The 23,038-nt window shown below is 41.5% G+C and overlaps 1 long non-coding RNA gene across 1 annotated transcript; it reads right to left on the bottom strand.

The window, feature by feature from the left end:
• Window positions 1-693: 693 nt before the first annotated feature.
• LOC108446118 lies at window positions 694-19,911 on the bottom strand. Its single transcript, XR_001861225.1, has 3 exons — window positions 19,399-19,911; window positions 17,721-18,606; window positions 694-8,022 (listed from the first exon to the last, which is right to left on the bottom strand). It is a non-coding gene; the product is annotated as an uncharacterized LOC108446118 (long non-coding RNA).
• Window positions 19,912-23,038: the final 3,127 nt, after the last annotated feature.

Below are 23,038 nucleotides of genomic sequence, written 5' to 3'. Positions count from 1 at the left end.
CCAGTTATAGTAGCCTTCTAGAATCAGAAGAGTCACTGCTCTCCTCTAGAAGCAGCTGTGTGAAATGTTTTGGTTTTAAGTGTGGTTTCACCTGAGTGCACTGGCACCCCGTGATTGCCTCTAGAGAAACAATCCCATCATAGCTCTGCGCTGTAATCGCCTGCTTGCAAGTACGTGACCCTGCAGTTACTTGGACTTGGACATGTTATAATATTCACGAGATATTGATGGTCTGTATCAAAGGAAAAGAATTCATTCTGCTAGCCAAGTCTGGAAGCTAGACTTAAGGAAATCCACACGGTACAAAAATCTCAGCTTTGGTTTGGTGGGCTGCTAATATGTGATTGGTTTATCTGAGAACAGAATGGTGTTCTTCACCTGCCTATAAAATGCTACACAGCAAATGCATCAGAACAGTAAAGATTGGTAGTCTTTACGCTTATTCTCTCTTAGAGGCTTTCTACTGGCCTTTGAAAACAAATTCATTTTCAATATTTCAGTATTCACTCCATGCAAGCTATTGTGTAGACTACTGGCAAGCTACCTACAGAGAAATTCCAGTCTGGTTGCCTGTTGCCTTTTTCTGTCACATAATTGATGTATTAATATCTTTCCAAGCATAAGTCTGTGCACTGAGATTTTTTTTATTCTTATTATTTTATTCTTATTATTTTTTATTATGGGCATTTTTTCCCCAGTTTTCTGGGGGAATTTCCTTGAGGAAATTCTGGAGGAATGCTGGAGAGCTGTTGTCATGCTGGGTGAGTCTCACTGCTGAGTGCAGGGAATTTCAGTCGCGAGATGGAGCCTCAGACCTGCCTCCTTGACACAGTTCCATGACTTTGCTGCTCAATAAGAAAAGATATTGGAAGAAACAGAGTGGCTTTGGGCTGGGAGCCAGGAAAGGTGGGGAGATCCCTTATGTTTGGCCTGCTGGGGATTTGGCTGGGGTTTTGGGGTGCTTTTTAGTGAGCCTCCCTATTCAGCAACAACAGTGTTTTCTTCATTCATGGCCTGTCCTAGGCTTAAACAACCAGCCATGTGGCCCAGGCTGTGGATCCCATGCTAGTTAGAATATAAAAGGTCCATTATTTATTATAAAATAAGCAAGTACAGATAGGAATGATATAGCTTGAGCTATGAATCACATCTGATTCACGTAAAGGTTACAAGTCCAAGTCTACATTCATCTGTATCAAGTGCTGTTCTACTATTGGTGCTAATACATGAAAACACAGGCGTTAGTACAAGAAGGCATTTCATGTGAAGTATTCATCTTATCTTGCTTCAGACTAGGTATTTCGACTGTGTCATCACTTGTATTTAACAGTTGTCAAAACAGCTGAATATGGCAGAGGGGTTGTTTCTCATCAGCAGACTTTGCAGCCTGCCTGACTTCAGATAATAAATCCCTTCATAGCATAAAATATTTTCCTATGGAGAAACCAATTATTAACTTCTGCCTTCCTCAAGGTTTTAATAATATACTGTATATAGTAGATATCTGTGGTTTGGATAGGAGAGAGATGAGAAGAAATATAGCAATTTATTTTTACATATTAGGCAATATGTCTGGATAATGGGGGATGTGATAGAATTAATTATGTAGAGCTGCAGTGACAGCTAAAAAATGGAGCATACAAATATGTATGTATCTTTTGACTGTTGCTAGTTCTAGCCACCACAAATAATAGAGACTATAAAGCTGGCCCTGCTTGGTTAGTTCATTATTTCCAATTAACTCTAATTTCCTCCAGATGTATGTGGCATTAGTCATTTTTGTATGGCGTGTATATATAGTGTGCTTCATTTTTTTCAGATTATTTGTTATTTGTTCTCTGGGCTTGGTTTAGTAATCCCAATTATGCTATTTCTATTTCCCCACTACATGACCAAAATGCATTGGCAGAAGAGCATTAAAGAAAGAAAGGAAATGCATTCAGACATCCTAACTTTCATAATCTTGTTAATATCAATCAGTGTTCTAGGAGCCATAAACAGTTTTACAAATACTTGATAATCTCCAAATATTTTCAAACCTTTAATATTCTGGTCTGGTAATTGAACACAAATTAAGCTACAGGTTTAATTTCTTTTTAAAGCCATGCTTTATTTTAAGCTTTCTTTTCTGTTCCCATGCTACCATATTTGATGAAATTGCTTCTAGCCACAGGGGTTTGTGTTTGTCACAGGCTATCATTTCCCACAGGAAGCCAGGGGCCTTTGGGTTCCTGAGGCTGGGAGCTCTCTTGCTGCATTGCTGTATTTGTTCCCAGGGTCTCTGCCGCGAGCACGGCCGCGCTCACCACTCCTGCCCTGGCTGCTTTTCTCTTTTGTTGCTGTGGCAGGAACTCGACTGTATTGGGTGTGCATGGCAAGGGTTTGGTAGCAGGGCGGCTACAGGGGTGGCTGCTCTGGGAAGCTGCCAGAAGCTTCCCCCATGTCCGATGGAGCCAGTGCCAGGTGGCCCCAGGCTGGACCTGCCATTGATCAAGGCTGAGCCCATCAGTGACAACCCGTTAAAACATGTGTAAGAAGGGAGAAAAATCACTGTGCAGAAGCAAATTGCAGCCAGAGAAGAGCAGAGTGAGACCATGTGAGAGAAACATCTCTGCAGAAACCAAGGTCAGCGCAGAAGGAGGAGCAGGAGCGGCGCCAGGCATCAGAGCAGAGATTTCCCTGCAGACCATGGTGAGGCAGGTCGTGCCCCTGCAGCCCATGGAGGTTCATGGTGAAGCAGATACTCACCTGCAGTCCATGGAGAAGGCCGTGCCAGGCTGGGTGGACACCCAAAGCAGGCTGTGACCCTGTGGCAAGCCTGTACCTTTTGTTGTATTTTCTCTCCCCGGCCCAGCTGAGGAGGGGAGTGATAGAGCAGCTTTAACAGGCAGCTGGCATCCATCAAGGATTCAACCCACCACATCAACTTAGTTCAAGAAATACATTTTTTGGCACTGGCAGTCACTCTTATGGTCCTTGTGCCTACTGGCTGGTGCACAAAGCACAGAAAGCACTCCTGACCTGTGCCTCCAGGCAGCTCTCATGACTGGTATCAGCAAGTACCACCTACCCACGTAAATCCTTATCTCCTTCTGCCCTCCACCATCTCCTAATTGTTCACTGATGCATCTTCCTTTAGAACCATGGTTCCTAAAATTAGTTTATACCACTATTGAGGCTAGTAACAGCAGCAGCTCTGGACTCTGTGCTTTGGGCATGAGCAGTAAAAGATGGTTGTTGGTTCAGGCAGAGTTTCTGTAATATGTGAAGTATCTGGCATGCAGCTTGCCTAGGAAACCCTAATGAAGACCATTGTTCATCACGGCTGGATGTAGAGTTGGGCAGATATCATGGACCTACCTGGAGTCTCAGCTGTGAGCCTCTCATTTTTGGTACCAGACTTCCATTTTCTGCTTTTCTTGAATCCATGAAAGAAAGCTAAGAAACAAGTGACATCTGTCTTGCACATCTTTTCTTCACATGTGAGTAGTGGGTCTAATGATTACCAAAGGAGACCCTGAGTGGAACAGGCAATAGAGAGGTACAGACTCAAAACTTTGTAAGGATTTTAACTGTCTAGCTCCTTGGGATGTTAGTTTTATTTGTGTGGCTCTTACATTTTAGGGTTAATTATTTTAAATACAAGCTAAGCAGGATACATAATTATGTAAGTCCCTTGGTATCCTTTGGAAATAAAAATCATTTTGCTGCTAGATCTTGCTAACTTCAGGAGGAAAATACAGCTTTATAGTATCAGGCAATAAAATTAAACTTTACCCTAGAAGAGACCTCTTTGGATATTTCTACAACTTTGCATGATGTCTTGGAAATGTCTGATGTATGCAAGAATAATAAACCTCCTGCAGTGTCTCAGCTGTAGGCAAATGACTCTGTCTCTGAATGGTCCATGCAAGTGGTTTCCTATACTTGAGGGGCAAATTGTATGATTAGGCAATTAATAGTAAAAACTTTGCTCTTCTCCAGTGGAGTGCAGCAATATTCAGCAGAACCTATTGCTCATTTGTTCCTTGTAGTTCGTTTTTGCTTCTTAAACAGTCAGCACTGGTTGAGTAATTATTTTTTCGTATAATTAAAACAGCTCTGATTGCCGAGTCACCGCTTTCTGTAGTCCCATAGTGAATACATCTCACATTCATTTCTCCTTTTGAACCTACATGTAGAGGAGTCATCAATACAAGATACTTGCAATTACCTCTGCTTGTTCAGAGAAGGCAATTAACCATGTGATTCTTCATCTTGTAAACTGATGCTTTGTCTTAATGGGCCATTTTGCAAACAAATTCTGATGATCCATTGAGCACACAGGTTCACGTGCGGGAGCCTCGTGCTAATACTGCTGCAGCCATAGGTGGTAAATAAGGCAAAGGGCAGTAGCAGTCTTTCCATAAGGGCCTATGATGTTGCTGAGGGAGGGAATACTAGCACTGAGGAAAAAAGTAGTCTTCCATCCCTCACTGAGTCACTGATATCCAGAAGTAAATAATTCACTGTCTCAGTCTTTCCAGTGTCATCACTTTTGATAATATGGGCCTGTCTGTAAGAAGCAGTAGAACTTGCCTGTATGTTTTTGGCAAGCCATTTCTTTTCCTTAGAAAGGATTATGTGTATTTGCTGACTTATTTGGCATAGGTATGCAATTATTTTACTTTGTTAGACAGTATTTACAGATGTTTATTTGAGACTATTTGGTTTGTGAGTTTAAACATTCCTGTCACTGGTGAAGCGAATAAATAGTCTGGAGGAAGATGTTTAATCTGTCATCATTCTTCATTAATAAAGCAAAATCTAAAGAAAAGAGCGAGGATGGACTCTAGTATGACTGCATTTGATCTGGTCCTCTGAGGTATTGCCTGCTTAGGCTATCTAGCTTGGGTTTCTCTTGCAAGCAGAACCCCTGCCCAATGCCTCCCAGCCTCTAGGGACAGCGGTTTCTGATCAATTAAAAAATATGTTTTAATCATGATTAAAGAGTCAGTCAGAAAACCAGTCTTTTCAATTTTGTAAGAACTGAAGATACACCTGCATAAAGCCTGCAGGCAACTTAGGGTTTGAATCTATAGGAACATTCCTCAGGCTATTTCTGTTGACAGATGATTTTTGTATAGGAACTTCTTAACTTATGGAAGATTGGGTTTCAGTTTTGAATATATTTTTTTTAGCCAGCTTTAAACACTGACACTTCTAACATATTTATCTTCTTGATATGAGTCTTCTCACTCCAGCTCCTTTTCTCTGCACCTCTAGAAGATATTCCAACATGTCTGACCATATTATTTGGACTCATGAATGATGTCAGTGCACATAGGCAGCTCTGCTATATTGGGGAAATAGAAAGGGACGTGGCTGAACACCCCTTTCACAGGGGTTTACAGGAGAGGGATGGCCTGAAGCTGGGAGAAGGCAGCACGTGTATGCGCACACCCATCTCTCTGCCTGGCTTCTCTATAGTCCCTCTGTCACATTTAGGGAGGTGAGCATGCAAGAGTTGGATGTGAGGACAGAAAGGCAGAACAAACATGAGGGGTGGTGGGAGAGGCACGTGGTAAACCCCTGTGCACTTTGGATGCTGTCAAGGTCAGTGACTACACTCCTGAAGGTGAACGTCAGCTGCCAAAAAATCCAGGGCTCGGGCTGAATGTCTGCAGATGTTTTGTATCTCCCAGTAAGTGCCAAGGGCACTTGGACCACCTAAATAGTGGGGCAAGGCTGAGAAAGCCTTTCCTCAGGCAGGCAGCTTGGAGCAGGAGCATTGCTTCAGAGAAGTACTTGGCCATTCCTCACATCCGAGATGTCACGGGCTGTCAGTGGCTGCTGTACAGCAAAGCAGGGCTTAGTTTGCCCATGGCAGCCAAGAGCCCCGTGGGCTCACACGTAGGGTTCAGGCCATTGCTGCCCCAAGCATCCTGTGCCATGAATGATCTGCAGAAGCAGCTACTTCATGCCACTTGCCCCATGGAATTATAATTCCCCTCAGACCAAAGTTATTCCAGGGCACGGGATGGGTATCTGGCAGTTCAGAAAGGAAACAAAAAGGGATTCTCGTGACACAGCTCCTGGATACTGTATTGTCCCTTCTTCAAAGATGTAGTGGTGTCACTGGTTGCTAATATATCCTGGATAGAAAGATCAAAGATTAAATGGGGTGCATGGGATGAAAGAGGAGACTGGTCCTGTAATGTAACCTAGAGAGTGAAACTACCTTATCCTTCCCTTGGCCATGAAAATACAATTTACTTTGAGTATTGTGCATGTGGATTGTGTGTAATCCACAAAAAAGCCACTGCTGAAGGCACAGGCTAAAATTGCATGGCCTAATTCTCTGACAATTGGTGGTGTCTGCTTAAAAGACATCGTGTTTTTGTGCAGATGACTTTGGGTTTTCAGAGGGAAAGTCTTCAATGTTGTCTGAAAAACAAAGCAATCTGAGCAGTTCTGCATGTTGCATATGCCAAATCAGAGATCTAAACTCACAGTTACTTTAGAAAATATGGACTAAAATATTTAAAAATTAATTCTTCATCATTTTATTTCCAGGATTAATTCTCTTGAGATCACCGCTGACATAGACATTGTCAGTCTTTCAATTTCATTCCTGTTGCTGTGGGCACCTATGAAATGGGAGCACTGCAATACTTCCAATTCTTGTAGAGCAGAGAAAATCCCAGCGTTTTTTAAAAGACTTGTTTGTTCTGACTGAATTCAGAGAAAAATTGTAGCCTTTGGTTTAGAAGTTTGGTTAAATGGTGACTTTTGGCAGTCTTTTTCACAGAATCAGTCAGAGAACCAACTAGCTTGGAAAAGATCTCTGAGAACACATCCAACCTTTGACCAAGCACCACCATGTGAACTAGAACATGGCACTAGATTTTTCTAGACTTTTTCCCCCCCAAATATAGATATTTTTTTTGTATATCATAAATCAGAAACTAAGTGACGTGTAGCAAGACTTGAAAAATATTAGTTTTACCAGATGTGACACTTGAGCACAAGATGTTCAAAGAAAAAGTCTTGGCTTTCTACCAAAATGTCAATGACATTTGTGATGAATTAAAATAATTTTTGTCAATTGCCAAAAACTAAATGGGAAAAAGAAAGCATTTTCAGCTGTAGAAAATTATTCTGACTCCTTCCCATTACACTGGATAATAAGGTCTAAATTCCCTACTCAGACTGATGCAGATCCATAATAATTCTTCCAAAATCAATACCTAGCTCATATTTACATATTTACAGGCAAGTGAACAAATATTGCTCAGGTAATTTCTGCAACTTTGATAAAGATTCCAGTTTTCTCAGATTAATCACCTTAGATTAAACTTTTTAAATGTTTGCATAGGTCTTAAAATGTATATTTATATTTTCACAATTTCAAATTGAAAGTATAGAGCATTCTGTTTGTGGAAAATAAAGCCACGATTTAATTGATACTGGTTACATCCCGTTAAAATATTTTCTGAAATTTACTAATAAGTGGAACTCTATACATAAGACAATGAAAAGTTGCTTATTCAGAGGTACACAGATGTATAACATACTGTGCATTAAATTTTAACAGCCTGATTGCAGGCATCGAGCATTAGAAGTAGTAGCCAATAAGTAGGCAGAACTTAAAATGGTAACAGTGAAATTTCATTCTGGATTAATCTCTAAAAGGAGAACTTTCTAGTTAAAAACAGAGTACTGGATGTCTGTCCCATTAGAATCCTTACAATGGTTCCTAGAAAATGGGAGTTATTTGCTTCAAACACCCATATTAATACTTCACCAAACTTCCCAGGCCCAGCAGGATACATCTTGCGCTCACCTGCTGAGATAAAAGCTGACATTTGAAATTCCCCTAAGCCACGTCACTCGGCCAAACTGAAGGTCCTGTGTCCATGTCAGTGTCTCCCTGGGGCCCGTGCTTCCCAGCAGAATCCCTGCTTGGTGCCTCGCCCCTTTGTGAGCAGCAGTCGCACAGCTGCCTGGTGCCGTGTGCTGATGCTCTTGTCCAAATGGTTCCTGCTTAGAGATAACAAAAATCACAGAGGTTTGCTGCTGGAGATACTGATGCAGAACTGCATCCTTCTGAAATGTGACTGTAACAGGCTCTGAATGAGCTAGGCAGTAAAAATGTCATTAGTTTGCCTTCTAAAAAATGCCAATGGTTTGATTTTTTCCCCAACAGAATGCATTTGGAGTCCATCAAGACGAGCACACAAAGTGAACTCGTTGGTCCTTGTGCTCCTTTCTATTTGGCCTAGAATTTGATCTTAATTTGTATTTTTGGTTTGAATAAATTTCTCACTGTATTGTGCTAATACTTACTTCTCTTGCTAATACTGAATAAGAAAAGAATTTTATTTATGCATCAAGTTTTATTAAGCAGGAGTGCATAGCATGCTCTGGGATTAAATTATTAAATATTATGTATAAGATAAGTGACAGAACTAGCAGAGTATATATATATTTATATAGCATATAGTATTATTTAGTATTTACTGTATGCTAAACAAGAAAAAAACATTTCAGTCATTATTAATACAGAAAATAAAATCAGAAACCAGAAGAAAGAGGGACACAAAACTAGATTTTTAAATATTAGTTTAAGTTAATGATTAAACACCCAAGTATCTGTGGAATAGGTTATGGTGGGAGAAGAAACCAAGTGATGACAAATCAGTGTCTGGTGTAGTCTTAAGACTTACAACCTATGGCTCCTGGCTCCCCAAACTCATCTTTGGAAGGAACGAGTAGGGCCCTTCAGTGAAGCTGTACTGGTTTCACAGGGTACTCCTGGCTTGAGGCCTTCTGGAAATGTTTCCTGTCTTGGTGCCATTTGGGTGCCTGTTACTCTTAATTAGGTTTCCAGATCACTTTGGTGTTTTGCAGAAATTTGAGAATAAAGCAATAAATACCTCATCTTTTGGGGTTTTTTCACTTGATTTTTTTTTTAATACAAACCAGAAGAGCCTGCTTTTCAGTTTTAGCTATGGAAGAAGCTGGACTTCTCTGAGGGACAAAATAGGATAGCATGAGAAATGGCATGCTTTAGTATTTGTGTGTTTCACACTAGATGAAGATGACAGAGATCACCTGTTTTCATTTAGAAGCTTCTTTTAGTTAAAGCTGCCCTTCTTTCAGCCTGGGCTTTACCCTTATACAGCAACTTACTGAGTAAAATTAAATAATTTTAAAATAAATGGTTTGTATTAAGGCCACAGAGGACAGTTTTTAATCTCAATCTTCAAAGAGTCTTTGACCTGAGCAATCTATCTCTTTCTTCTCCTTTGTATTCAATCCAGTGTTCATTCCGTTTACCTCACTGCCTCATGCAGATAATAAAACACACACTATTGTTTACCTTTGGCTGTAATTTCTGTACCTCTGTGGGGGTTTTTCGCCACCCAGCCAGGAAACACAAGACAGGGTGTGCTTTTAAAGATAGGAAAGTAGCTTTAAATATCCTGATGGAAGAGCTGTGGGATTTTTTTTTTTTTAAAGGCATCATTTTCTTGAAGACTTTCCAAATTTGTGCCTTTGTGAAACATTTATTTTAGAGTCCATTTCTGAGTCTAGAAGTGAAGCTTCTTCTAACAACATAAGCAGGACTTCCTTTTCTCCTCTCATCCCCCTGCCTTCCCAGGGCCTTAAAAAGAGCATTTTTCCTGTAGAATAAATAACTTCACCAAAATAGGTATACAAACCCACTGTAGAACTCAGTCTGTTTATAGCTGAAACCCAACTGTTAGTTTGCAGCTGGTCTCTGTAGTTTATGTTGAAGCTCACAGAAAGTTGTCAGCTTCTCTGAGATTTTTGTTTCACATGTTAGTTCCCTTAAATGAGAAATCAACCTTCTTCCTGACCCTTCTTAATGCTAAGTTCTACAAGCAATGGGTACAGGAAGGGTCAATACTTTATGAATACTTAAAAACTGTTCACGATGTACACTTTCCTAGTTGGAAGTTGCACCAGAGGCAAGAGCTGGTGTCAGGGCTGGATGCAGCTCTCACAGGCATCGAGGCAAGTAGAGGAAGGTGATGAAGCAGAGGAAGGTGATGACCAATGTGACTGTGTGCTAAAATAATACAGACGAAGAAAAAGCTCCACAGAATTATAAATATTCCTGCTCTACTAAGCTATGTTGCTTTGCTTTTTTGCATTTTTGGGGTGGGGGAAGAGAGACAGAGACAAGATTTACAAATTAATCTATACAGGACCTTTTGTGGGTGAGTTCAGGACAGAGCTAGCATCTTCATTTTGTAATAGACTGTAGTTTCTAAGCTAGAGGTCATGGTCATAAAAGGTTCATGATCCTGGAGGTGATGTTATATGCCTACAAGCATGAATTAGAAATGTATTTACAAAGCAAAAAATTTTGGAAGCAGCCCTCTCTTTTTGCCAGAGCTACTTTTAGATTCTGACCACAAGAAACAAAGTGTGGAGACAACTGGAAAATTATGTTGCTGTTCCAGTTCAGGTGGTGTTGTCAGAATATGCAAGACCTAACAAGATTAGAGTAGTTTTGCCCTTTAATTTGAACAGATACAAGTTGAAGTTACTAGTAGATTTACATCATCACTCTGGTTCAACACTGAGTCATGGGATTATTTCATTCTGCTATACTCATTTTTGATGAACCACTTTGCTCCTTTTTTTTGTTTTGTGAGGGTGGGTTAAACAAATGCTAATTCCTCAGTGAAATATTTCTCCCCTGTTGAAACTTGAATGGGATATTACAGAGTGCAAGATCAGAAACCACCCTTCATGCAATAGCTGTGCCAGGAATGGCTTACCAGGAAAGCAGATTGCCGAGGGGTGGGTAACATGAATGAGAGGGACAAGGGGGACTTTGCAAAGGGTACTTATATTTTGATGTTTCTTGTCTTGTGACATTAATCTAATTTTTTTTTGCACTGAATCAAGTTGGATGTCGCATATTTCTTTAATCCAAGTTGTTAAATTCCCAGCTCTTGCTCAAGCACACTGTCATTTCTGCTTTTCATTAAGGTTGTTTGACTATTTCATGCCACGGAAAAAGAGGTTATTCACATCACAGCTTTCCTGGTTGTGAGGAGCAGATGGGACTGTATCTACGGGACTTCTACAGCAAGTCCAGGACCAGGTCATGACTCTGGATTTTTACAGGAACCCACATGTTCAGATGCCTACAAGGCCAAACAGGTAGGAGTGCAGAAGCACAGCACCCACCTCACTCCTCTGAGGAGGCGGCCCAGGGCACTTGCAAAGTGTGAGTCATCTGTGCTGCTCCAGAGTGCAGCTGCTACAGCATCGTAGGAAAGCACTAAACTGAAGCTTAAAAATGAGGGGAAGGGACAAACTCTGTGTAAAAAGAAACTGTAAGTTAGTTGAAGGGTGCTGAGAGGATTTTAATAGAGCCCTCTGAGATTTTCCTGTAACTTCTCCCCTTTAATGAAGAGAAGCATTTTTTCCAGGATAGGGGACAAGATGCTTGACTAGGCTTGACCATTGTTGCTAATGCAAATGGAGAATGGGTTTTGTTTTTTCCAAACTGGTGTTTAAAGTATGAAGAAAAAATACCATTCTTGCCCAGCACTGACCTTCCCTTTGCATTTTACCTGGGTTTAAATCTATTTTGCTTTCTCTCCTAGAAAATAAATTCTCCCCAAAGCAGACTATGTAGTTATAAGAGGAAGACTGCACTACTCTTGGAAAAATCTGCATACCTTTGTGCTTACGTTCCCCTACTTTTGTGTCTGAGCTGAGCCCTTGACAACTGAAAATATTTAAAGAAGAAAAACTAAACCCTAATGAATGTGAAAGGCATCTGCACAAAAACACAAGACTTCTTACTTCTGTCTCAATTGAAATACATTAAAAGGCTTGTACAGGCAGTAAAAGTAAACACGGCTACTCCTTCCTTCTATGCTGTTGTGCACCAGTTTTGAAGGTCTTTGTTACTGTTTTTGTGTCCTTATTCTTTACCTGACAAAGATCCCTAAGTAAAATTTCTTTCTGTGTCTAAGCTCAGCAGCTACGTGGTCACATCTCTCTGTATCATTTTTCCTGTGAACTTTCCATTCCTTCTCCTTTACTTGGAACAAAATCAAGCATTCCATTAATGGCCAGAAGCCTGCAGCGGGAGGGCCCTACCACAGCTCATCTGGGCCTGTGGACGCAATAGGTGAAATGCTATCAGTCTTCTGGAACAGTGATGAGTATCTTTAAAGTCACTTTCCTATAATAGAAACTAAGAGCAGGAAAAAGCATTGGTCTCCTTCATGACTTCTCAAGACCTGTTTTTGCCACATAAAGTCAATTGGCTATAAGCTGTGGACCCAGCTTGGCTTCAAAGTGTGCCTGGCTCTTCATTCACAAACTAAATGCTCTAGAGAGCTGCCAAACCGGGGGATTATTTTGTCTCATTTTCTGGCAAGCTGCAACTGCGTGTACCACTTCATTTATATGCTAATTGAGGCCAAGCCTCCAAATAGGCTTCATACAATATCAGTGTGACTTGGCTCTGACTGTACGGCTGTTCTGCCTTCAGCAGCCTCAGTGTGTGTGCTCTGAGCTGGACAGGGTTTAATATGTCTTCATCAATGAAGTCCTGGGTCCTGACCCCAGCTTTTGGAGAGTGACGACTGAATTTGAGGAGTCATTCACACTGAGGATTACCACGTCTCTGTGAAGGTGAGCTCATGCCATTTCTTGACCAGGACTCTACACTTTTCAGGTCTGAGGAGATGTTGATGTTTCTTAGGTCAGCTGGCATAATAAAAGGTTGCAGAGGGCACAGCTAATTATGGGGACAACGTGTTGACAAGCCAGCTAAGTTGAACAGCCAGTTTTGTTACCTCCTCTTGTGCATGGCAAAAGTTCACTCTCTCCTAAACTGCCCATTTTAGAAGCATAGCAAGCATCCATGCTCTGTCAGCCATTCCTTGAGGAGCTCAGTATTGTTAGAGAAAGAGCAGATACAAATATGTGCATTCAAGGCTACTTTAAAAATATATACGTGAAGGGTTCTATTTGACTGTTTCGGATGCTATGAATTCCAGAAGTCAAGCATGGACTGTTCAGTAAGTGGACATGCTGAATGTTATAGGACGTTTCACTGAAGGTCTCTAAACTGAGGTTGGGAAATGTGTACACCTTTTCAGAGAGCAGTATTAGTACCTCATGCTTTGAGGCAGAGATGTGACACATACTTTACCATTAACCCCAGAGTTCAGGGGTTCACACTAAGTTCTGAAATTTCTATGTGATATAATTTCCACTTTTTAAACTTTATTTTAGAAACATATCAAGGCGTGTTTCTAGAATCTCATTAAAAGAGAACTGAGTGCTTGAAAATTAGAAAATTCCCAGCTGTCAGTCACCTGTGTGATTCCTCTGTGTGTCTACTCTGCAGCACATGCTGTTTTGGACAACAGCAGAATGAGGACATGGAGTTGCAACATGCCTAATTTTTAAAAACTGAGGGCTTGTGCTGCGTTTCCAAGTCCTGGTCCAAGTGCCCAAAATAGAGCTACTAGCCATAGCCTACTGGAGAGAGCAAACAGCCAAGGAAAGGCTGTTGACAAGAACAAAAATGTGCCAAAAATTCCTGTGCTCTCCCAAGCTGAATGCATGCTCACAACTCTGAAATAAGGGATTATTTGAAACCAGGATTCATGGCTTGGGCTCAGGCACCTGCACTGTTACTTTATATATTGGGGGTTTGGCTGTTATCTTTGGAGTTGTGTCAGTGCCCCTCTCTCATCCAGGAAGCAGGAATAATAGTTCAGCATGAGCTTCCTCCCCTTCCTGAGGCAGCTCAAACTTATACCTCTTGTGCAGGACAATTGGTTATCCAGTTAAAGAATTGACACAGAGAGGCTCTTCACCTCACCTATGGATGTGAAGTCATGATTTTGCCAGAAAAGGAAGACTCATAGAGCCACAGAGCAAAAAGCAAGAGGCGGCATGACTGTTCTGCTAGTGATGAGGCAATTTCCTGGGATGGAGCAGTTATGGGACAAGGTACTTCCCAGAAGTGTCTAATTATTTTGCAATCTGCTTGTCATTCATCAGGTAAAACTTCCATGGGATTTCCAAAGCCTGCCCATGCATTCACTTTTATTTGTTCCTATGAACAGCTTGTGCCTGTTCACAACAGTGTGTTGCCTCCGGGTTATGAACTGTTGGTTGACAAAAATAGGTGCCAGGTGAGGCTCCTGCCATGGCACGACTGCCAGGCTGAAGAATTCTAAGGAGGTGGCTCATTTATCTCCATGACACTGTGCTCCTTTGTGTGCTCAGTGGAGCAGGTCTTGGCAAGTGGCACTGAAGGTGTTTAAAGTGGAAAAGCTCCAAAGCTGATAAATTTCCTCTGTCAAATGGGTCAGAGAAAGGACATCCCTGCTCTAGGCCAGGCTGGCGTCATTAGGGAAATGAGGGCTGTTCCTCAGCCTTGGAAGTGACCCAGCCTAGAGCTGAGCATTCAGAAGCTGTGCTAAAGGGGGTCATTGCAAAGGGCAGGATCAGGGTGGAGGAGCAAGGAGGAGAGCTTGCTGCTGGACTCAGAGCACCATCCTGTGCTCTGTGAAGCTCTGCAAGGGGCAGCAGTCTTTGTTCCATCAGGTGTCAGCTTTTGCCCGGAAGCAAAGGCAGTAAAAAACCTGAAGAAGCTGGGGAGAACCAAGTTGGCACAAGCTGGCTTCTAGGAGACTTGTATCTGAAGAACCATCCAAAAGTCTGAAAATACCCTATGAACAGTGAAATCTTAAAGGTTTCTGCCCAAACCCCTTTGCTACCAGCGCTGCAGTTCTGTTACTGCTGGAGTATGGTGCTTGCTCCTCAGCAGCACTGGAAGTCTGATATTTGTTTATTCCATGCTGGAATGAAAAGAGAACAGTTTGAAACGTTCTTCTTTTTTACAAATATATTTTTCTTGTTAACTCAGTTGTGCTAATGTTTGCTTTTGGATGCTAATGGGATGTTTTAATTCATGAATGTTTGTTTTGTGGTGTCAGGCACTGACCTGACACAGAATCCCACTTAAAAGTTCTGCCTGAGTTTTTACTCCAGACCCACTCAGATGAACACAGCAGGAACTTGAATGTGGGTGTCCCAATGTCAAGAGCTTTCCAGAGAATGAAGCCAGCTTCTACTCATTGCCAAAAATGCCAGTTTTGACTGAAAGGTAAAAATTTCTTTATTCTGGCTATGCTGTATCTTACCACATTAAGGCTAGCTGAAAATACAGGTTAATTTTGAAATGTGTAGAGTTGCATTTCACAAAGTTATGAACCTACAGTTAAGGCAAAATCCAGATCTTTCAGCAAAGGGAACAGCCTGTTGGCATATTTAACTAGAAAATAGATTTAGCTGGGGACGAAAGAATGATTTATAGAGCAAGAGGAAGAGTGGATGGGCCATTTTCCTGTAGTACAAAAGACTACTTTTGTCAAAGGAAAGGGAGCCACTGCATTTAAATACAAGGTTTCATTCCTGTAGGCATGTAGAGGAAGGTGGTCTGCAGCTTTAGAAGTTCCCTGGGAAGAGATCTGTGTGTCTGAGAAAACTTGAGGTCCATGGTTAGTGTCCTGCTGACTAGTTCTGAGGGACGTAAATACAATGGCTTGCCTGGGTACTAAAAATGCACATCTTGTGATGCTGGCAGTTGCTGGAGGTAGTGGGTGTAACAACCACCCTTCATTTAAATCAACTGCAAAGTGCAGTTAGGCTTTAGGGAATAGAGAGCTGAAACAATAGGAGCCACCACCCCAAAAATTAGGGTATGTGCAAAGCTGTTTAAGAATGTGTTGTGTAGGTGGAGGGTTTGACAACATTGAATTGAATTAACATGCAGGTGGCTGTTCATGTGGAAGAGAAACCAGAAAGTCATCAGGGCAGCATGCAGATAAGGCAAAAAGAAAGTCACAGCCAAATAAATTCCTCTCTGAGTGAAAGCTGAGTTTTCAGAAGTCAGGCACCTGGAGCTTCAAGCAAGCAAGGTGTTATCTGCTCTGCAGTGCTTACTGATATGTGAGAACTTGTGTTTTAGGAGTTGCTCTGAAATCAGAAGGCTTTGTATCAGAAAAATGCAGTACCAGGTTCCAACACCTGTCCAACTGCAAGAGATAAATGATGCAGACGTATCGACCAGTTAGAATGTGGCAGTGCTCTGATGGATCTCCTCATTATTGCAGTGTCAGAGAAGCAGGTATCTCAGCTTTTAACTCTAGCTAAGCAAGTGAACCCTTTATATGGAATGCAACTTCAGATTCCAGTGTGGGAAATATAAATTAACATCAATTACAAGGAAAAGGCCAGGTCAGAATAAAACACAAACCAGACCCACCTGGCCTAAGTCAATTCTAATGGAGCTTTCCACATAGGAATATTTACTTGCTACAGAGTTGAATTTGGCTGAGTTGCACTTGGCTATGGAGGTTTGCTTTATTTCTTTGTTGTACAGTCAGCATGATCACAGTCCAGTTTTACTCTTTGATTACTACAGCATCCAGCACAGTTTCTCCCTTGAATGAGCTTTCCTTGGTTATTCACCTACCTCATTGCCTAGAAAACATCAGGTTTTCAGCATGTTTGTTTTGTTGACTAGGTTTAGCATGTGAGTGAGTTGTTCGCTGTGACAGAAAGGTTGTCCCTTGTGTCTTTATTTGAAAAAAAAAAAGGCTTTTGACAGTCTGTTTCTATGCCTGACCTTAAGAGATATCCAACATTATGAGTTTGTGAGACAAAGTTCAAGATTCTCCCAACTGTGCCTTTCACAGATAGTTCCTTGGTTTGAAAGTGTCTGCAGGCTCCACACAATTTCCCGTGCAACTGAGTCTGACTTTTATTAAAGCACTGTCTGCATCTGCCTTTCATTAGTCCCATGAATGATCACTAAGTGTAGATTTAGATTCTTCTTACACTTACACTGCAGAAAATGAAAAGCAAATGGGTTCAAGGTAAGACTGAAGCAAGGCTGTACATAATTCTGCTGCATTCTTCTGAACCCCAGCTAGCTCTCTGGTGATGCACTGGCCAGAGCACTGGCTTTTCTGAGCTTTCCAGAATGCATTACCCAGAGTTCAACCTCTAGACATTCTTTCATGTGTATTAAAGAAGTTTTTAGATTTCTTTGCTATTCTCTTGTGGTATGTGATAAGAGCTGCTGGATTGCCACAATTGCAACGGCCCGACTGTGGCAAACAACAGTCTGTGTCTTTGAATGGTTGTGCTGTACAACTTCAAGCTGTTACAGAGCTTTGGGGAGTGTTTTGTGGCTTGCGGTATATGCAGAATGGGTGATTTGTAGACCTTCTGAGTCTAACCAATTACCCCGGTGCTTGTGAGGCATTGGATTGGATGACCCCGGTGGCTTATTCCATGTAAAGTGTGTGATATCTCACACTGCTCACTATTTTAAGAGAAATAAATAATTGCCTTTGTTGGATTCCCGCTTTGAAAATTTTGCCGCAGTCGGGCCGTTGCAATCGTGGCAATCCAGCAGCTCTTATCACATACCACAAGAGAATAGCAAAGAAATCTAAGGCATTTTCAACATCCTAAGCACCAAACACCCTGAAGGCCTCTAAATGAAAATGCACTAAGCAATATATCCTACCCCATTCCTTAGCCCTACTTTTGCACTCTGCTGGTATGACACATGCTCAGTGTAGGACACACACCTTGCACTTGAGCATGCATGTACATAAACATAATCCCCAGGGAGCTTCCCATACCTTTTCTGTCTTCACAGCACAATTGTGGTGTGTCTTCTGGCCTCTGCAGAGCCTGAGAAGAGAGGTGGCATCTCTCTTCCTAAGCACTTCCAAAGCCTGTCAGCAAGTCACCCAAGGCTCAGCAGCTTTGGACATGATCCAGCCCAGAGGCTAAAGGTTTTTTGGTCTCTCTGATCACTGGAAAAAAACAACAGCTCTGATCTGTGTTTGAGGGGAAGAAAGTTTTTGGTCCCAACTGTCTGTGCAGACACATCTCCTGGGACTTTTGCTGCTCAACTGCAGAGCATTTTTTCCTTCTCTTGTCCTGCTGGTGACTTTTATTTCCATGAATAATTAGGTGGGAATTGCCAGGAATATTTCTTCTCTTATGCAAAACCACCTTCAGTAATTTCAGAAACAGCTGTGTGTGTTTAATATCACCATATCTGGATGCTTCTGCCAGAGTCACTGTGCCCTGCTCTCTGTATAGATGCAGAAGAAATATGGAGTATTCTCACTTGCTTTTCTCTCCCTCTCAGAGCAAAACATCAAATACAGTAACCGAAACATATGAGCTTCGCAGGACCCGATAGAAAGTAGGTATGTTTTCAAAATGATGTTTGGTTTGCATTTTGAGATTTAGTCTAGTTTAGGTCTTCAGTTACCCAAAACAGTTGCATCCATCTTAATCTAAAAAATGTAAATAGCAGCTCTGTTAGTGACCAGAAAATCGATGCTCTAAAGCTAGTTCCAAATGAAATGGTTCAGGAAAAAAAAAATCTGAGCGCAGTACTCTTCTGGTAGCAGGTAGATGAGAGCTTTGCTTCACATGGAGGATAGGCTTGGACTATTGGCATCCAAACAGATCAGCAATGTGACATTTGTTTCTCACAGGAAAATCCTTTCCCTAGGGTACAGACAGGAAATCCAAAATGAGAGGAGGTAAATACCAAAGGACCACTGAGGAAAGGGGAAGAGAAAGAACAAGAAGCACAGTGTTCACTTGTTGTGTCCACTAAAGAAAGGCTCGGAAAGAAAACTGCATGAGAAATAAGCGCTTATTTTGGTATTATATGAAGTGCTGTGATTGCAGGATGAACCACTTCCGTGCTGCGAAGCTGTAGCGCAGATCACTGTGCAGCCCAGTGAAGTCTTTATTTACTGTGTTCTTTGTTTCCTTAAAAATAATTTCATTCCTTTGGAGAAAAAAAAAACCAAATCAAATTCACCTTATTCAACTAAAGCATGAGATAGACCCTTAAGTTTGTTCACAGCACTTGTTTTTCTGAGTGCTTGCCACTGTGCACCAGCAGTTTTTGTGAAGCTCTTGACTCTTTCATGTTAGAAATTTTGGTGCAAACTCAGTGATCCAGCAGTGGGTGAGGATTACAGCAGCACACGTATATTTAACTCAGGGACCTTTTGCTGACTGTATTTTGTCTAGGCTCACACAGCCTCTCAAGCTGCTTCCCTCTGAGTACAGGAGGCTCTGCTTCAAGTATAATGAGGTCTGGGAGGGACAGGAGCTGACCCACTGAGCCTTGCAGTCGCTCCTTGAACCCACTGATGGGAGCTTTGTTTTGGACCAATGCTGTTCGTTCAGCCTCCCCCAGAACTCAGCACGCAAATGCTGGGCAGCAAGGGGTGGGTAAGGAGAGCTAATCACTAAAGCACAAGGAACAGAGCAAGGAGAACTCACCTTGGAAGGAAGGGCAGTGCAAGGCTCTTCTGTGTGGTGCTGCTGAGATGCTCCGTGACAGGGAGACTGTGAAACGGGGGCTCTGAAAAGGACATTCTTCACGTTGGAATTGCTGACTTGAGGTTTATGTCAGCTGGATCTTTGGGCTTCTTGCCAACACAGAGAAAGCTAGCAAAAGCTGTTTCTGCTGTTGCATATGATCAGGGAAGAAGGAAAGGAGGAAGAAAATAAATGAGTACTGTAGTACTTTTAAAAGAGAAACATTTTTTGCAGAGAAGTAAAAATGGAAAGTTAGGACAGCTTTGAAACTGAAGCTACAATCCTACTGTAGTCAAAACTTAGAAAAGATTAAGACTCAGATGGAATTGTTTGAACTGGATTTGCTAATCAAAGGCAAATTTATCTTCAAGTGTTATTTTCACTTAACATTTTTTCACTCAGTTTCCTATGTTCTTTGGAGGGTTCATGCTGTCTTAATGTTTATCGGGGTTGCATGATTTCTGTGCCTTCCAATAAGGAAATAGGATACTCATATATCCTTATTTTTCAAACTTTCATTTCAGTTTTTTATCCATTTAAAACCTGTCCAACTGAGATCAATGATTTCATGGTGCTCATAACCCCTGGTCATGGCATATTTAACAAAAGTTGAGCTCTCAGATAACATTTCCCAAACAAATTCCAGTACAGCTACATTTTGACATTCTCTTCCTGAGCTTTGACCAGATACAAGTGGCACCATTTCATTGTCAAATTCTATCCAACTTCTATAAAAACAATAGAGAGGTGAAAACAACATTTTTAATAGGGAAGTATAACTAACTGTTGCTGTCCTTTCTCTGTATAAACTGTTATCAAGACTTTGAAGTTCTGCCAGCTTGTTTCCATTGCAAGAAAAACCTGATAGCAGCTGGAGTTTTTGGAGTACAGAGAGAGCAATGGCAATAGTCCTGTTGACTTTAAAACTATGCATAATGTCCCGGGGTTTAGGAATACAGAATAAAGAAACTGGAAACAATTTTCTTTTTAGAGGTCTCTGCCTTTTCAACACTCTAAGCAGCTTCATCTGTTAAAACTTCTTTCTAACTGATATCCACAGGAACTTTTCTCATTTTCTCACTCGTTTTCAAGGCTTTCATTCCTTGTCTCTCCTGCCCATCAGTACTTCAAACTATCAAATGTTCTAGCCCTGTGCTTATCTGCCCCTTGAGAAGCCTCACTGCTCACATAGCATAACTTCTACTTCATGTTTTGGGTGTTAGCTTCTGGGATTTCTCAGGCATCGCTGCTCCTGAGAGTCCTCTAGTTTGCTTAATGCAAGCCTGGGACCGATGAAAATGGTGATTAACACTTTCAGCCTAACAGCTGGCTGCAGCTAGGGACATAAAAACCAGCTGCCATGTTCTGCTGACTGCATGCATCAGCGGGCAGGTAAAGCTTTATAATCAAGATAATCTGTGGTAAGGGTCCTTCCTTGTGTACACACACAAGCTATAGCCCTGCTTCATCTGCAAAACAGCGTTTAGTTTCAGCATGTGTACTGTATTAAGCTTTCTTTCCATCAATGTAAAAAAAATCTTCTGCAATATGTCGTGAGTTGAGCCATATGGTGTGCGAGAAACAGGTGGAGCAAAGGCTGAGTAACAAGCATTGAAAGAAGAAAACAGCCATTATTTTAAGTAGTCAGGATAAAGGATTACATTTGTGGCCATCACCTTCCAAACAATTATTATCAGAATTGTCAAGCCTGAGAGATGTGCTGCTAACAGTTCTGTGCTGTATGTTGTCTATGGTGGGGAATTGCTACAGGACAGTTTTCTCTGACTTACATTTTGAGTGTTTACAATCTACTGGTTTTATTATCATTTTTTCACCTCCATCAAGGAGATTTATTTCAATGTCCCTATTGTGTGATTCTCAAATCCAGTAGTGCCCTTTTCAAAGTGGTCACTGGAGCACTTCCCAAGTAAATATTTGTTGAAGTGCTTATTAGCAAGACAATTTCCTTGGATATTTTCTCTTTCCATGAATATTCTTATTAGAAATGTTAACAGAGATGAGAGGCAATTTGCAAAATTTGTTGATATTTCTAAAGTAGTGGAAAAGGATGATTTAATCAGGGTATTTACAAATGCAAGCCTCCTTTTTATTTTGCCTTTTGCTTGACATCTGTTTTCTTTTTGTAACAAAAAAACCCCTAGCAGTTGTATGTTCCTATGGCAAGTAAAAGCCAAAGCAGTCATCCAGCTGTTAAAATTAGTGTTAAATCTGAATTTTCTATGGATTTCCCACTGCATGGCAGGAAATCAGCTTTCATTGCTGCTTCCCCCTCCTCCCCATCCAGCCTCCTATTAGATTAATACCAGAAGCATGAAGTAACGTTTAACAGAAAGTTGTTGCTTTTAGCTCTGGGAAAACTTGGCAGCCTCTCCAGAAATGAAGGGGGAGGGGGAACCTGAAGCCTCTGTTAACTAAAGAGGAGATTGGAGGCATAAAGAAACATTTTTCTCCCGTTAAAATTCTGAAGTTTAAAAAAATACACTAATGACAAACTGTTCCTAAGTCTAATGAGAATCTGCTGTTATTCCTCCTCTCTCTTTATGCATTAATTGCCCAACTTCTATGGGCTACTTTTGTGTCCCCATTTCATATTGCTTAGTAATTTATGTCCTGTTAGTAAAGTGTATCACTGAAATAGTGCATTTCTCTTTTTGGTTAGAACGGGTTTCTAGTTTACAGGATGGTCTGAGGAGCTTGCAACCAAAAAGAAGGTTGTTGCTCACCAACGCCAAGATGCCTCCCCTTGAGTACTTTAAGGTTTCAGTAGTACAAAGAAGAAAAAAAAAGGAACATGTAAACAAGGCATCATGACAAAGAAGCCAGACTACCCCCAGCTTCCTATCTCAGATTTTATAGTGGTCTTTAAACTACAATACAAAATTATAATTTATTAAAACAATGTGTTAAAGATTGTCATATGTAAATTTCCTGTGATACTGTGGGATCAGCAAGCATATTTTATTGCTTCCTGTGGCCTAATCCTACATCAGTCAGGGGGAATCTCATGGGAAATGTGTGGTGTCATGGCCACAGCGGTGCAGCCCAGAGCAAAGAGCACACATAGGGCTCTGTGGTAAAGGGGTGCCCAAGCTCCAGGAGCAGCACAGCGGGACACAAACAGGTGCTCTCCGGGGAGCAGCATGGACAAGAACATGTGCATAAGTCAGCAGACTTTACATAGCTCAGCTCCTGTAAAACAGCATTTTCAAACTACTCATATTCCCAAAATATCTGTGTTTGTTTGCTTTTCAGTTTACCTTGTACCATTAGCTGGGGTGCTGCCCTGTAAAGCTTTAGCTTCTGGTTAAAGAGGGGAGTTCCCACCCACCACAGGCTGGGCAGGTGGAGAGATGCAGAGCTTTGAATCTGAAGTACCCAGGTGCTGTGATTTCTTTACACTAAGCTCAGGTGCCAAAAGCCCTTCCAGCAGTTTGCAGCCTGCACGAAGGGCAAGGTCATCCAGAGCCCTCCCACAGTTTCATCCCCTGCCCAGCCTGCCCAAACCCAATCCTGTGACTGGCTCTCTAAGGAAGATGGCACATCCAACAGCAAGCACAGGAAAGAGGGGTACCTGTAGGAT

Source organism: Corvus brachyrhynchos, unplaced genomic scaffold, assembly GCF_000691975.1.
Source record: "Corvus brachyrhynchos isolate BGI_N302 unplaced genomic scaffold, ASM69197v1 scaffold3, whole genome shotgun sequence".
In the NCBI taxonomy this organism is placed as follows: domain Eukaryota; kingdom Metazoa; phylum Chordata; class Aves; order Passeriformes; family Corvidae; genus Corvus; species Corvus brachyrhynchos.
The sequence above is the reverse complement of the archived record's forward strand: the minus strand, read 5'-3'. Positions and strand labels throughout refer to the sequence as shown.